Source organism: Aythya marila, assembly GCF_965140915.1.
Source record: "Aythya marila genome assembly, chromosome: 4".
NCBI classification, from domain to species: domain Eukaryota; kingdom Metazoa; phylum Chordata; class Aves; order Anseriformes; family Anatidae; genus Aythya; species Aythya marila.
The window spans coordinates 52818018-52830711 of NC_139045.1; the positions used below are offsets into that span (position 1 = coordinate 52818018).

Sequence of the window (12694 nt, forward strand, 5' to 3'; positions counted from 1 at the left end):
AGAGATCTCAAAAACCTTTTCAAAGTAATACCACAAATCCTGAATACTATTACAGTAAAATGAGAGAAGGAAAAAAAAAAAAAAAAAAAAAAAAGCTAAAATAAGGTATTATGGACAACATCATGGACAGTATCAGATATTTTGACAGACTCCCCTTCGTTTACCACTGTATTTTCAATGTAATTCCTGGACAGATTCCCAGGCAATATCTCCTGTTGATATTACCAAGCATAATAAAAGTCTACAAAAATAGATGACCGCGCACACACAAAGCCCACTGCGCTCATTACAAAAGGGATGACGCAGCTACACACAACTGGAAGGGAAAATTGTTCACTTGTTTTTAAGAGCATGCCCTGAACTTGTAAAAGGATTTTATCACAGGACTTGTCTTTTCAGATATTCAAGATTCTCTTTTTGAAAGCTAAGAAAGGGGAAACAATTTTGAATAACCCAATAGCCAGACTTGCAGGTCAGCTACATTTGTTGGTTCTGGCTAACATTATAAAACAATTTGTAGCTTGCTGTGAATGGGGGCTTTTTTCCCCAAGATGTAAATGCCGTTGTAATACCAGATTGATTTAGAAGAGCAGGGCTGTGCTGAACACACTGAAAGAGGTTTCCAGACAGTCAACCAGAGGCTGCAATGCACTCGGTGGTTCACTAGGCAGTTCTGGATACCTCCTTCTACACGCAGCCAATTAAAGCAAACAGCTGCTTCATTACAGCACTGATGAAGAACAATACTCCTGTGGCAGTCTCGACTGCACCTTTACAAAAAACAAAACAAAACAAAAACTCACAAGCACGTCCTCAACTCACAGTTCTTCAGAAATACACATCTCCTGACATTAAGGATCTCCTCTCAACGTAATCCAGCTACCAGAACTGTATACAAATCTGCTTCTATGAGAATTACCTTCCTAATTAAGCAATCTTACAAACAAAAGAGAGATTAAGACACCAGCATTCTCTACAAAACAAGATGTGCAAACCCTAGAGAGATGCTGTAGACCTGTCAGGGTGCCTTAATATCATCATCTTTCTAGATGTCCAGAATTTATTTTTAATCACGGATTATGAGCCTCTGATGTTGCCTGTTTCAGCACCTCTACCCCTAAGGAGCTGGATAGATGCATGAGACATTTTCAAGCACAGATACACGCAGCCAAGGATCAGCAGCCACCAACAGGCAAACCAGTCACTACAAACACAGGCAAGCACCGATGTCATCACCCTAACACAACACACCTTTTCCTTTTGTTTTACAGGTGGAACAACGAAGTGCAGAGCAGTGGCCAACCTTGCACAGCATGGGGATGGACTAAAACATCAAATCTCAATACCAATGTCCAAGTAGCAATGTTCTTTTCCAGGGAAAGGAAAACCAACAGTTTCTTAAACTAGCTTTAAGAACATGTTTGTAATTCTCAGTAAGATGACCACTGTTTCCAGTAAATACCACTATATAGAAGAGGAAAAATATTAATTTTTTTTTCCCCTCTCCATTTTTTTTCCACTCTCATGCTAAAATTGATAAACTAAGTATTAAAGTCTTAGGAAAATACCTAAGAAAATTCTTCCACAAAGCACAGAGTGAATTGAAATCACTGCAACCACAGCACAGGGAATTCCCTTGCAGACATGTTCCACGAGGTTCCATTTTATTTTCATTAATGCAACCATCCCTAGAAAAAAATAACCCAAACTATCAGAAACATAACAGTCATCTGGGCCAGACTCCTCATATTGGGAAGGAGGGGGGATGACATGTTTTCAACATACTGTTTTTAACTCTAGTAGGCATTAGAAGAGATTAAATAAACAAAGAGCTAAGTTAAACTAATACCAGAACAGCCTTCCTGATATAAAATGAAAATAGGAAAGAGAAGTTACTTCATGAAAGACAATTGACTATGAAATGTTTTAAGTTTTTTTCCATAATCATGGCCTCGAGGCCTCCCAGCCTTGTGGTTGCTCCTGCAGAAAGCAGCAATCCAGGAGGACAAAGCAGCTGGCTATTGCAGGGAAGACACCTGCCTTCCTGCATTGTCAGTACTTTGTTTACAACATCAGGCCAAGTCCAAAACTTAAAATCTTACAGGGACTGCTTGCAGCACAAAATGCTCATCAGTGCATTTTAAATAAACGTCAATATCAGCATGCTTAGGGATTTAGCCCAAACTGGCTCAAATAAAGACATTTAAACTCTAGAGCATGAAAGCTTATTAGCACTTTTAGTTTCACATATTAACACATGGGATTTTATCTGCTATGCTAGACACTAAGATTTGTTTCCTGCATTAAAGGTAAATTCCAGCTAAATGGCAACAAAGATATCTGGGAATCACAACATTTGAGTCATTGAAGTCCTTTCCTACAATGCAGCTGAGTGAACAACCTGTAGAACGACTATGAAAATAGAAACAGTGCTTATACTGAAAATTTTAGAGGTAGATTCGTCATAAGCAGACACTTTAGGGTGAAATCCAAGTTCCAGCACAGGTAAAGCAAATGGTAACTTCACTTTAAGTTTTCCTTCAAAGATTCAAAATATACTCTCTCTTATGACTCAATCCAAAGAACTCAAAACCCTTAAAACCAGCCAAAGAAAAATCTAAGCGGAAAAAAGTCCCCAAGACCCTTCACAAACAAATATTATTTAAAAAAAAAGAAAAAGGTAAGGTAAGATTTCATTTACGCTAGGAAATAAGTGCTAATATAGACTTGTCCTACAGAAGCTATCAGATTGCTAAGGCTACAAATGCATTTTCTGAAGTAAGCTAAAAGATACTAGTAATTTTTACACTGAAGCTACGTTAAATTTGTTCAGCTAAAGCTCATTTGAATTCCACGGCAAAAGCTAGCAGTTCTTAGAAAGCAGAGGGGAATTTCTATGTACTGTTGAAGAACAGTATTTTTATAAAATCAAACAAAAGCTATTACAAAACAGTATCAAGCAGCATCTGACTAAAAGTTATGAGAAAGCAAGAGAAGTCTAAGGCTTGAGACTTGCATTACTGTCTAGTTTTCAGTGTAATGTGAAAGTAAATATACAATTGCTGAGGAAAGGTCTGAAGGAGGCCTGAGATTTCTCATACTTCTTTTATACCTGGATGTCTTCTTAGAAACCATGCACTGTGGCTTGCATTTTCAAGATGTGCCCAAATTCTTCAGAACATCAGACTGACTGCAAGTCATATTATACGTATAATCTCAAGTATAGGAAGTGAAGGAAAAAGGTAGTATTCAACAACCGACAGAAGATGCACAGTGAAGGAAGAAATATACTAAACTATTTTAAGTCAGTTAGACAGTGGATACCAAGTTATTTGCAAAGCTCCTTAAATCAGAGATACTGCACTGAGAAACAATCAGCAGTAAATGTAATTTTTCAAAGTCATTACAAGAATTTGTTTTGGAAGCAGATACACCAGAAAAATATTCTAACTACTGCTCAAAATTTACCAAAATAATTCAGCGGCATGGCTTCTGGTTTGACTGAGATCAAGTTCAAATGACAAATAAGCTATCAATATTACTTCTCTGCCTTTTTTTAAGGCCAAAGGAAACCTCCTACCTTGACACAAGGCAACTTTCAGCCAAAATGACCAAACCCGCCCATTTGTGAATGTTTTGAAAACATACACAAATTTAAAATTTCTCTGATCACTTTAAGGAAGTTAACACACATAAACAAAGGTTGGTTTTGTTTTCTTATTTCCCCACAAAAATTTAAATTTCAAACTGCATAGAATATTTATCATGCAACGTTCATTTGAATCTTCTGGCTTTGAAAAACACACACAGGTACTGACATTCTTAAGAATGAAAAAAAAAAAAAAAACTAAATTCGAATCAAATTATAATGCCATAAAAACTTACATTTTCAGCTTCACCGAGTTGCCCCGCAGTGGGTCCCTTCTCATCTTTCCAAAACCACCACTGGTTTCATATTTAATAAAGATTCGGAGTTTTTAAAAAAATATAATAAACTCTTCTGTCAGGAAACCATACTGTCAAATGTACAAATTAGGCATCAGTAGAAGTGGGTGCTCCCTCCTGACAAAGGAATCGTCAGAATACAAATTAAAATTGGTATTTTGCTCACAGAGCATGCACCTTTAAGCAGTTTTAACAATGAGCAATACTTTTTTTTTTTTTTTTTTTAATAGATTAAGTATGCCTAGAATTTTACTGGTAAAGTACACAGCATGACAAGTTGAAATATAAGTTGAAATGACAACATGACAAGTTGAAATATAAGTTTTGCCAAGGACAGAAACACCTACTAATTTCAGTTACTAATTTCTTACCCTAACAAAGCTGACTTACATCAGTTAAGGAAATAACATAATGACAGCAGAATGAATTTGGAATAAAAGTAAGTTTCCTTACTTGTCATTCCATTTGGTTCTTCACAATAGTTCTTAACCATCTTGAAAGTGTTTATATATCCATGCTGGTCAAGAAAAGCTTTGTTCCATCACGTGGGGAATTAGGCAACATAAACCTAGTACAACAAAAACAGAATACATTGCTTTTAGATACACTGTTAATTTGCAACGCTCCACCAATGCTAGGTGCTCGTCAAAGCACCTAAAACCTCCTAAAGCACTGGGTCCACACTGAAGATGTTAGGTTTATTCAAAGCCTGACTTAATTCCAGTGTACAAATTAGCCTAGGGCACCTAACAGCAGCCAGGTTTTCCAACCAAACAAAAAATCAATTAAAACGAAAAGAAAAAAGAAAAGGAAAAAAAAAAAAAAAAGAGGATACTTAGCTAAACTACTGATAGAAATTTAAACAAATACTCTGTCGTGCTCCTAATACAATGGGTGGATGGCTCAATGACTTTGTAGGAGTCTTTTTAAGAGACTGGGAAACTCAACTCAGCTCCCATTTTGCATTTAACCACACTCCAGTGCTCCAAAGCATTAAGAACTGTCATCAAAACATACACAACACTTCACCTACGCAACACCTTGACCTTTTTCATCCTTTTGATCCAAATTTACAAAACAAACGGCAGGCTGGAGGCAGAAGACACTATTCACCCCACTCTCCAACACCTGGCTTCACCCAATTTGCACTAAACTACAAAAGCCACTCCAGGAAGGACTGAAAAACTGTTCAGCAATTTTACAGAACATTGCGGCTCTCATTGAAGAGAAATTCAGTCTAGAAAGGTAACAGAAAGGCCAAAATGTACCTGATGGCAGTGCAACACTACGTTGTTTCCATTACTCACATTTCCGCTTTCTCTATCGGGTCACACTAATAAATGCACTAAAATGCAAAGGTTATTAAGGTTACTTCCAGATTTGTTCTCTTGCGTTTTCTATATTCTTAAGTCTCATTAATGGAGCAAAACAAGTATTTAAGTACAAGCACAAGACAAAAAAAGTAGCTAATCAAATCAAACCCAACCACTGTACTCTCTAATTCAGTCTATACAACACCAAACTTTTCATTTCAGACAAAGTTCAGTCCCCTGTTGAAAAACAAGGTAGAAAAGGGATGAAGAAAAGGAAATGCCTGCCAGCTGATTTTTCTCAATAAGCCCAGGAGTAGCAAAGGAGATGGTTTGTAAGCCTCCTGCATTCCTTCATTTCTGACAGCAGCCAGTAACAGAACAGGACTCTCCAACACTTCGTTATTTAACGTCAAAATCTATACCCAGCTAGAGACCAAAGTGCTTTTAAAAACACTTAAAACTATCTTTTCTGCTCTCTTGCTTTTCCCACGCAGCGTAATTTTCACCACATGTTCAGAGGGCTTTATCTACTTCAGGTTTTAACTAAGGTCCTCCTTTTCTCAGAAAATTCAGCCCAAGTGCAAGACACTGCCTCCTAAGTCTTCACACGAGCTGCTCTGCTGGGGCGTCTTCTCTGCTCCTGTGATTTTTGAGCCTTGCACGTGGCCTGCACCACAGACAGGTTCTTCTCAGAAGCTGCATCTTGCTCCGAGTAAGAAACAAAAGTGCTCAACAGGCAACAGAAGCTGTCCAACACCACATCATGCTGCGTCCTTTGAAGCTGGAAAGCTGCTGTTGCCAGAGGCCCACCGAAAGGTGAGCACAAAGGCCAGCTGGGCACAGCAGGATGAGGAGACATGGGACAGGCCCAGCCACCGGCGTGTCTTCCAGCAGCACATCTGCTTGTTAAGAACAACAGTCTTTATACACCTCTTTCACTGGTATTTCCCCTGCTGTCAGGGATTTCTTTAGATGAAACCAGATTTCTGAGACCTGGCCAACAATAAGCATTATTTTAGTACTTGGAGAACCAGCGAAAGGGCAGCAGCAAGGGTAAGGACCGGTTCCATCAGGATGAGATGGTGTTGGAAACAAGAAGTACTGCTGAAGATCACAGGTGCTGCTTATTATTGGTGTACACATGCAGGTGGCCTTACGGAGGAATGGAAAGCAGAACATTTAAAGCATACTTATTTAGAGTTTTCTGTGCTGGCAGCAATCAGAACTGGCAACAAATGCAAATGCCACTTCCCCAAATTTTGACTTGCTTTAGCTATTGATGCAAATGAAGATGGGTTTAATTAGTATTTCTAGTTGCTGCTGGAAAAAGGAAGCAGCTAACAGAGATTCAGATTCCAGAGCACAGGTCTCCAGGCCTATGCAGGCACCTAACAGGGTTTCCACAACGTCACCAGCTCCTGGTGCTTCCACATACAAAGACTTCTCAGCTCCACAGCTTTCCCTTCCATCTACTACACAGAAAAAGTCATCACTAGTACCATCCAATCAATTCCCTGCAACATATTCTCTTGCTACCCGAAGGTCCACTTAAGTCCTTCAAGTCTGTGTGGCAGTCAGTGCTGCACTCTGCTGATCCCCCAGTGCGACAGCTGAGTAAGGGATACATACAGTTTCCATTGGATACATACATTCCAGTTCTGCAACTCCAAATGAAGGTTTGTTGCACACTGGGATAAAACAGAAGCACAAGAAGTCTTTGGACTTCAGAAACAAAGATACATTCAGGTTTGAAGAAAGCATTTACAAGAACAGGGCACAGATGAGACCATGACTGCTGGAGCCTCAGGGCACAGGGTGTGCTGGAACATCAGCCAGATTTATCACCCAAGTGTTATCTAGTAACCAGTAGCCTCACAAAATAGAGTCCACAACTAGAAGCTGACTAGGGATGTTGGAGAAAAGCGCAGAACAGTTTATGAAATCTGATGGTGGCCCACGTACGACAGCAACGTGAGTACCACTTCAGAGTAACTTCCCAAACAACACATCCCACAGTGACCTGTAGCACACTTCACAGCGATTCAAGGTGCACAATGAGATCACAGCTTAAAAAAAAAAAAAAAAGAAAGCAAGAAGCCAAACCACATTAAGAAAGCAAGATAGGGATGAGAACAGCTTATTCACAAAGACATCCTAAACATTTTCTAGGCAAGAAGAAATCCAGCCCATCAGGTCCTAAGCTGGAAACTACATTACACAGCTCCATCAGTACAATTACACCTTCTTCATATGTTCTAGTGTACTTCTATTTCTGGAGGGAGCCACCAGGCCAGCTGAACACAGCACATGCACAGCCATTATGCAGCTATTAGAAAGATAAAGACTATTTTCAGCTTAATGTAAACCCACAGATACATGACCTCATCCAGGTACATCAACAGCCTCCAAACTACTGTCACTACTGGAAGCTTACAGCCTCCCAACGAGTGTCACTACTCCCTTGGCAGAGACCTAAACCTATGATTTACCTTCAGAAAGTAGTTCACAAGTTCACCTTATATGACTGAAAAACGTCAGCCAATTCAATTTAAATAGTGGGTTGAGCTAACACAGACCATTTTTGAGACAGAACACAGATCAGTTACATAAATCAACCTACCAGTAGATCAAATCCCCAGCAGAGTCATGAGAAGAAGCAGCTACCAAACTTAGCTTCTTCCACAAGCACAGCTGGATTTAGGAGAAAATATCAGTGTATGGCCGTATTTAATTAAGGGAGGTAGTGTCACTGAAGACTAATTAACACCCTACTGACATTTTTATAGTAGCAGAGCCTCTGTAGTAAAGAGGATGGCAGCAACTTCCTAAAACCCAAGAATAATTGAGCATAGAACACTCAAGAAAATGAAAAACCCAAGAATTAGTTAGTTCAGCAACTTTTACCAGCACTAAATTCATGCACAGATAAACTTTTTTTTAAAATACTAAGACTGATTATTTCAGCCATTTAGCTACAGATCAGCACGCGGGGAGGAGTCAAAGATGACAGACCATGAAAGGCCAACCCCCCCCCTAAGTTCCTATTAATGTATTTACGCACAAAGAAAAGCAACAAGAGTGCCTTTTGTAAAACTGACAGGATCACAGCTAAGGACTCGCCTACACCATGAAACAAAACAGCTGCAAACAAGCCATGGATGTTCCCCAACACCATGCCTAGGCTAACATTTTTGTCATGTACTACTGCACTTTCACATCTATAACACCAAGAATCTCACTTCCCTCCTACATCAGCGCCTTCCCCAGCTGAAAACCTGCAACATCAAAACAGAGAAAGACTCCTTTAAAAATTAAAACTAGTATGGAGAAAGCCACAAAAAAACAGACCTAAATGTCATAGTTTATTAAGTAAATAAGAACACACGACAGGAAAAAAGCCTATAAGGAAGAAATTAAAGGATTTTTCAGATGTGCTTTGATGCTGGCTCATCACGTGGGTCCAGTCAACAACACGAAGAATTACTGCAACTTGAAAGGGCTGCAAACACATGACCCACACCAGCCCTGCCCTAATGGTGACTGTACCCCATGAATCAGGGCTAGACCTGTTATTACAATTGTATACCACGCTTGTTGTTTTTTTTTCTGCCCTTTTGCAATTTGCTTCAGGTTTACATCCTGACCTCAGGCTCCCCAGTCACATCCTATGACAAAGTACCTTCAGCTTTTATTTGAGCAAACGGTGAAATGGACGAAGGGATGGAAATCTCCAAAAACTTTTGGAGGGCTGGAGCTTAAGCTCCATATGAATTATTCTCATCTTTTAACCGCATAGCCCTACTGAAAGCTTCATTAAACTTGAGGTGGGTGCTCAACTTCGGCAGGAGTTTGTGTCAAAGCGTTTTAAGCACCTCTTGGAGTCAAACTGTTCTGAGTCGTTTAGAACAGAACTTTTAAAAGTAACGTGCAGAAAAACAGTATTTTTTTTTCTGTCCTTTTAACCCGGGCTGCTCTGAATTCCCAGTGACCTTACGGCACTTGGTGCGAAGTGCAGACAACGTCCAAAAAGCACCTGGGCACACCGCGCTACACGGGACGTGTATTTAATAAGCGCACAATAAACGTAGCCTGGCAGTTTCCAAGCGTTCAGCACAAGCAGTCCTTCCAAATCCCCAAAACCTTCTGCTTTCCTTTTGCACGGGGGGGGATTTAACTCATTTAACTCGCCGGGCTCTGCATTTCGGTGCTGCTTTATGGCCTACGCTGCATGGCACGGGGGGATCCCCTTTCTCCAGCGGCCGGGGCGGCCCCTGCCCTGCCCTGCCCTTCCCTTCCCCGTGTCGGTGTCTCCCCGCGGGGGGCCGGCGGCGCTCGGAGCCCCCGGGGCAGCGGCCGCATCCCGCAGGCGGAGCCGCCGCCATTACCGCTCCCCGGGGCTCTCGCTCCGGGCACCCGGCCCCTTCCCCTTCCTCCCCGGCAGCGTCGAGCCGCGGCCAGCGGGCGGCTCCCACCTCCTCCTCCTCCTCCCTCCCTGCCTGCCTCCCTCCCGGTCCCGGCCACCCGGAGCCGGGCCCCCCGCGGCAGCCTCCCCGCTCCCGAAATGGCGGCCGAGCGGCGGCGGCGGCGGGGAGCAGCGCAGCCCCGCGCCCTATCGGCGGCAGGGGGAGGGCGCGGCTCCTCCCCGGCCCCGCCGCTCGGCGCCGGACCCCGGCGGCCCTCGGTTACCTCCCGCCGCTCGGCTCCCCGGCTCCGGCCGGCCGCTGGGGCTGCGGGGCTGCTCGGCGGCGGCGGAGGCAGGGGGAGAGCCGGGGAGGCTCCGGCGGAGCGTGCGGCGCGGGGCCACAGTGCCGCTCTCCGACCGGCCGGGGAAGGGCAGCCGGGAGGAGGCTCCGCGCCGCCCTCCCGCTCCCTCTCCCTCTCCCTCTCCCCCCGGCCGGCCCTGCCTCCTGCCGGCATCAGGGCTCGTCCTGCTCGTAGCTCTGTCACGGCTGTCCCGTGCCCCGCCGCTATGGCCAAACTCACCAAAAACCCTCCCGACAGAGGGCACGGCACCGCCCAGGCCGGCTTACCGAGAGCCGTCGGAGTCTGAAGAGGTTGAGGAGGGTTAAATCTATGAGGCGTGTAGCGACAGGCGCCTAATTTCTGATTAAAAAGAAAGCGAATGTTTAGCTGCTGATGCCCGGTTTCACTACGCAGTTCCTAAGGCCGCAGCCTGGCAGGAGGGAGGGGTTCCGCAGGCTGATGAATGGTGTCAAGAAGTTTTTTTTTTGAGGAAATGGGGGAATCTGGTGGGATCTGGCGTCTGTGACTGCAGTGGAGGAGGGTCTGAGCTGTGGGAGAAGTAGAAGAGAAACTGATGAGAGGTTTTCGTTACCTGCAGCAAGCAAAGGATGTTTGGAGGAGATGGATGATGGAAGATTATGGAAAGCTGATAAGGAGAGACGTGCTTCTGGCGGACTGATGGTGAGGAGCACCGCTTACACTGGAACCGCCGTGAGGAGAGCCAAGCACCCGAGCTGGAATTTTGGGTGCATCAACAAAAGGGACGAAGCTCTTTAGAGAAACTCAAGAGGTTCTACTGGGAAACTTTACTGTGATTTTATACGAGTTTGATGATCTAAGAAATGTGAGGTTCAACAAACAGCCGTTAAGATACAATGGGGAAATCGCTGGTGGAGTTTACCTGCTACTGATTGCTAAGAAGGGCGCTCCATTACAGGCCTCAGGCTTCCTGCCTCCCCTCCATACCAGGAGAGGCTCGGCTCCTCCCTGCCCTTTCACTCGGTGCCAAGCCGGGGACAGGTGTTCCTCACGCCCCCCTTTGTCCCTTCCCCACACCTCTTTGTCTCGAGATGCCCCCCACCACCACCCGCATTCAGCTTCTGCCCCCCGTGGCACAATGCCGCCGGGGGAAGCGAGCTGGGGGGGTCCCGCTGTGATTCCCCCAGTGCCCAGGAGCAAGGATTGCTCTCTTCTGAAAGGCGAGACCCATTTCTTCCCGGAGGCAGTAAAGCCGTCTCCCAGCCCACAGATCACTTGCATTGTGATTCAGCCAATTCAGGGAAGAAGGTGGCATCCCCAAGCCCCGTTTGTCCTTTTGCCTTCAAAGAGAGGAACAAGAGGCGGTCTTTAGCAGACTACTTAGGCTAAAGCGCTACTTACGAGCCCCAAATCTCACACGGCTCTCGAGAAAGCCCAAGGGGAGTCACGGCCAGTTTTGTCCCTCGGTCACTCGTGCTGCTCCGGCGGCTTCCCTTGGGGCCGGAGGTTGTTTCCCCCTGCAATTACAGCTGTAACTTTACTGTCCATAAAGAAAAAGCAGGCACAAAATTAAGAGAGAGTTTCCCTCTCTTCAAGCTCTTTATTGACACGAATTGCTAAAACATTCCTCACAAAGATGAAATAATTATGTATGGGTAGCTCACTGTGGTTTTCTTGTGAAATCCGCACAAGGGTGCTCAGAGGATCTTCTCTACTGCGTGTGGGGATCACAGCCCCCAGGTGCCATCTGTTTGATAGCACAGCGACTGAAAAGCAAATTAATATTTTGTACGTAGGCTCATATATATTTTGCAATACAAGTAATGTTTAAAATTGAGAAGAGTATTCAAAACATTTAATGTTTGGGGGATTAGATTGATTTAAGCATTGCTAATTTGCCTGTCAACTTTGCTGTTCCAGTGCTTATCTCCTAGTTATATGGCGTGCGATATTTAAATAAATAAGGACAAACATTTACATTTCTAATACAATACTTATATGCATTCATCCGCAGGATGTCCTGTTAAGTTTCAAAAAAGCAGTCACTTGCCACGACTCACAGAACGAAAATTAAAAGTTATTCAATACCCCGATATTGTAAATGTCCCAAAATACGAAGGAAAACCATCGATCAGTGTTTGTGTGTGTGTGTGTGTCAGTTGTCAAGTGATGATTTCATGCATGTACAAGGAACAGTTTCCTAACTTCATTTGTTCAGTGACTGGACGAGTATCAGAAACAAAATCTTTTCGCTTTTAAGGGTGTGATGCTGGTGAACTGTTAATCATACGTTTGGAAAAATAGGTCATGTAAATTCCAGTCTAATGACTGTGCTTTTTATTTTTAAGGTTGCCAAAAAGAGGAAGAGAAGGGGTTTTGGTATGCTCGAGTCTGATAGCCTCCATGAAACTGCCTTGCTCGTGGGGTGTTGCTGCTGGCACTTGATGCATGAAACTATGTTGTTCTTTGCCAGTTGTACATATTACAGTATTTGACACCATGAAAATGCCAGACTAATTTGGGTACTGGCAGATTTCTCACTACCACAGTTAACAGTTTAAACAGGAGGTGGTTTGGTATCTAGATAATTATACTCACTGTAATAGAACTTCTTTCAACTATCTCTGTGCCTTTCTTTGAGTTTTCACACAACTGTTTTTCAAACTTAACGCAGTAATCACTTATTATCCGCTATTGTTTTTCCCATTCCTTTG

General features: G+C 43.4%; 1 protein-coding gene across 3 annotated transcripts in view; it reads right to left on the reverse strand.

Moving 5' to 3' along the window:
* Positions 1–10618, reverse strand: part of N4BP2 (NEDD4 binding protein 2) — a 41013-nt gene extending 30395 nt beyond the window's left edge. Inside the window, exons 1-3 of one of the 3 annotated variants that reach the window (XM_082759475.1) lie at positions 10289–10618; positions 4399–4513; positions 3886–4062 (exon numbers count right to left, since the gene is read on the reverse strand). The gene's annotated coding sequence lies outside the window, so the exon portion shown is untranslated. Of the gene's footprint in view, positions 1–3885; positions 4063–4398; positions 4514–7878; positions 7995–9944; positions 10072–10288 lie in introns of those variants that run through there. The other 2 variants (XM_082759473.1, XM_082759474.1) reach the window with 2 other exon arrangements.
* Positions 10619–12694: the final 2076 nt, after the last annotated feature.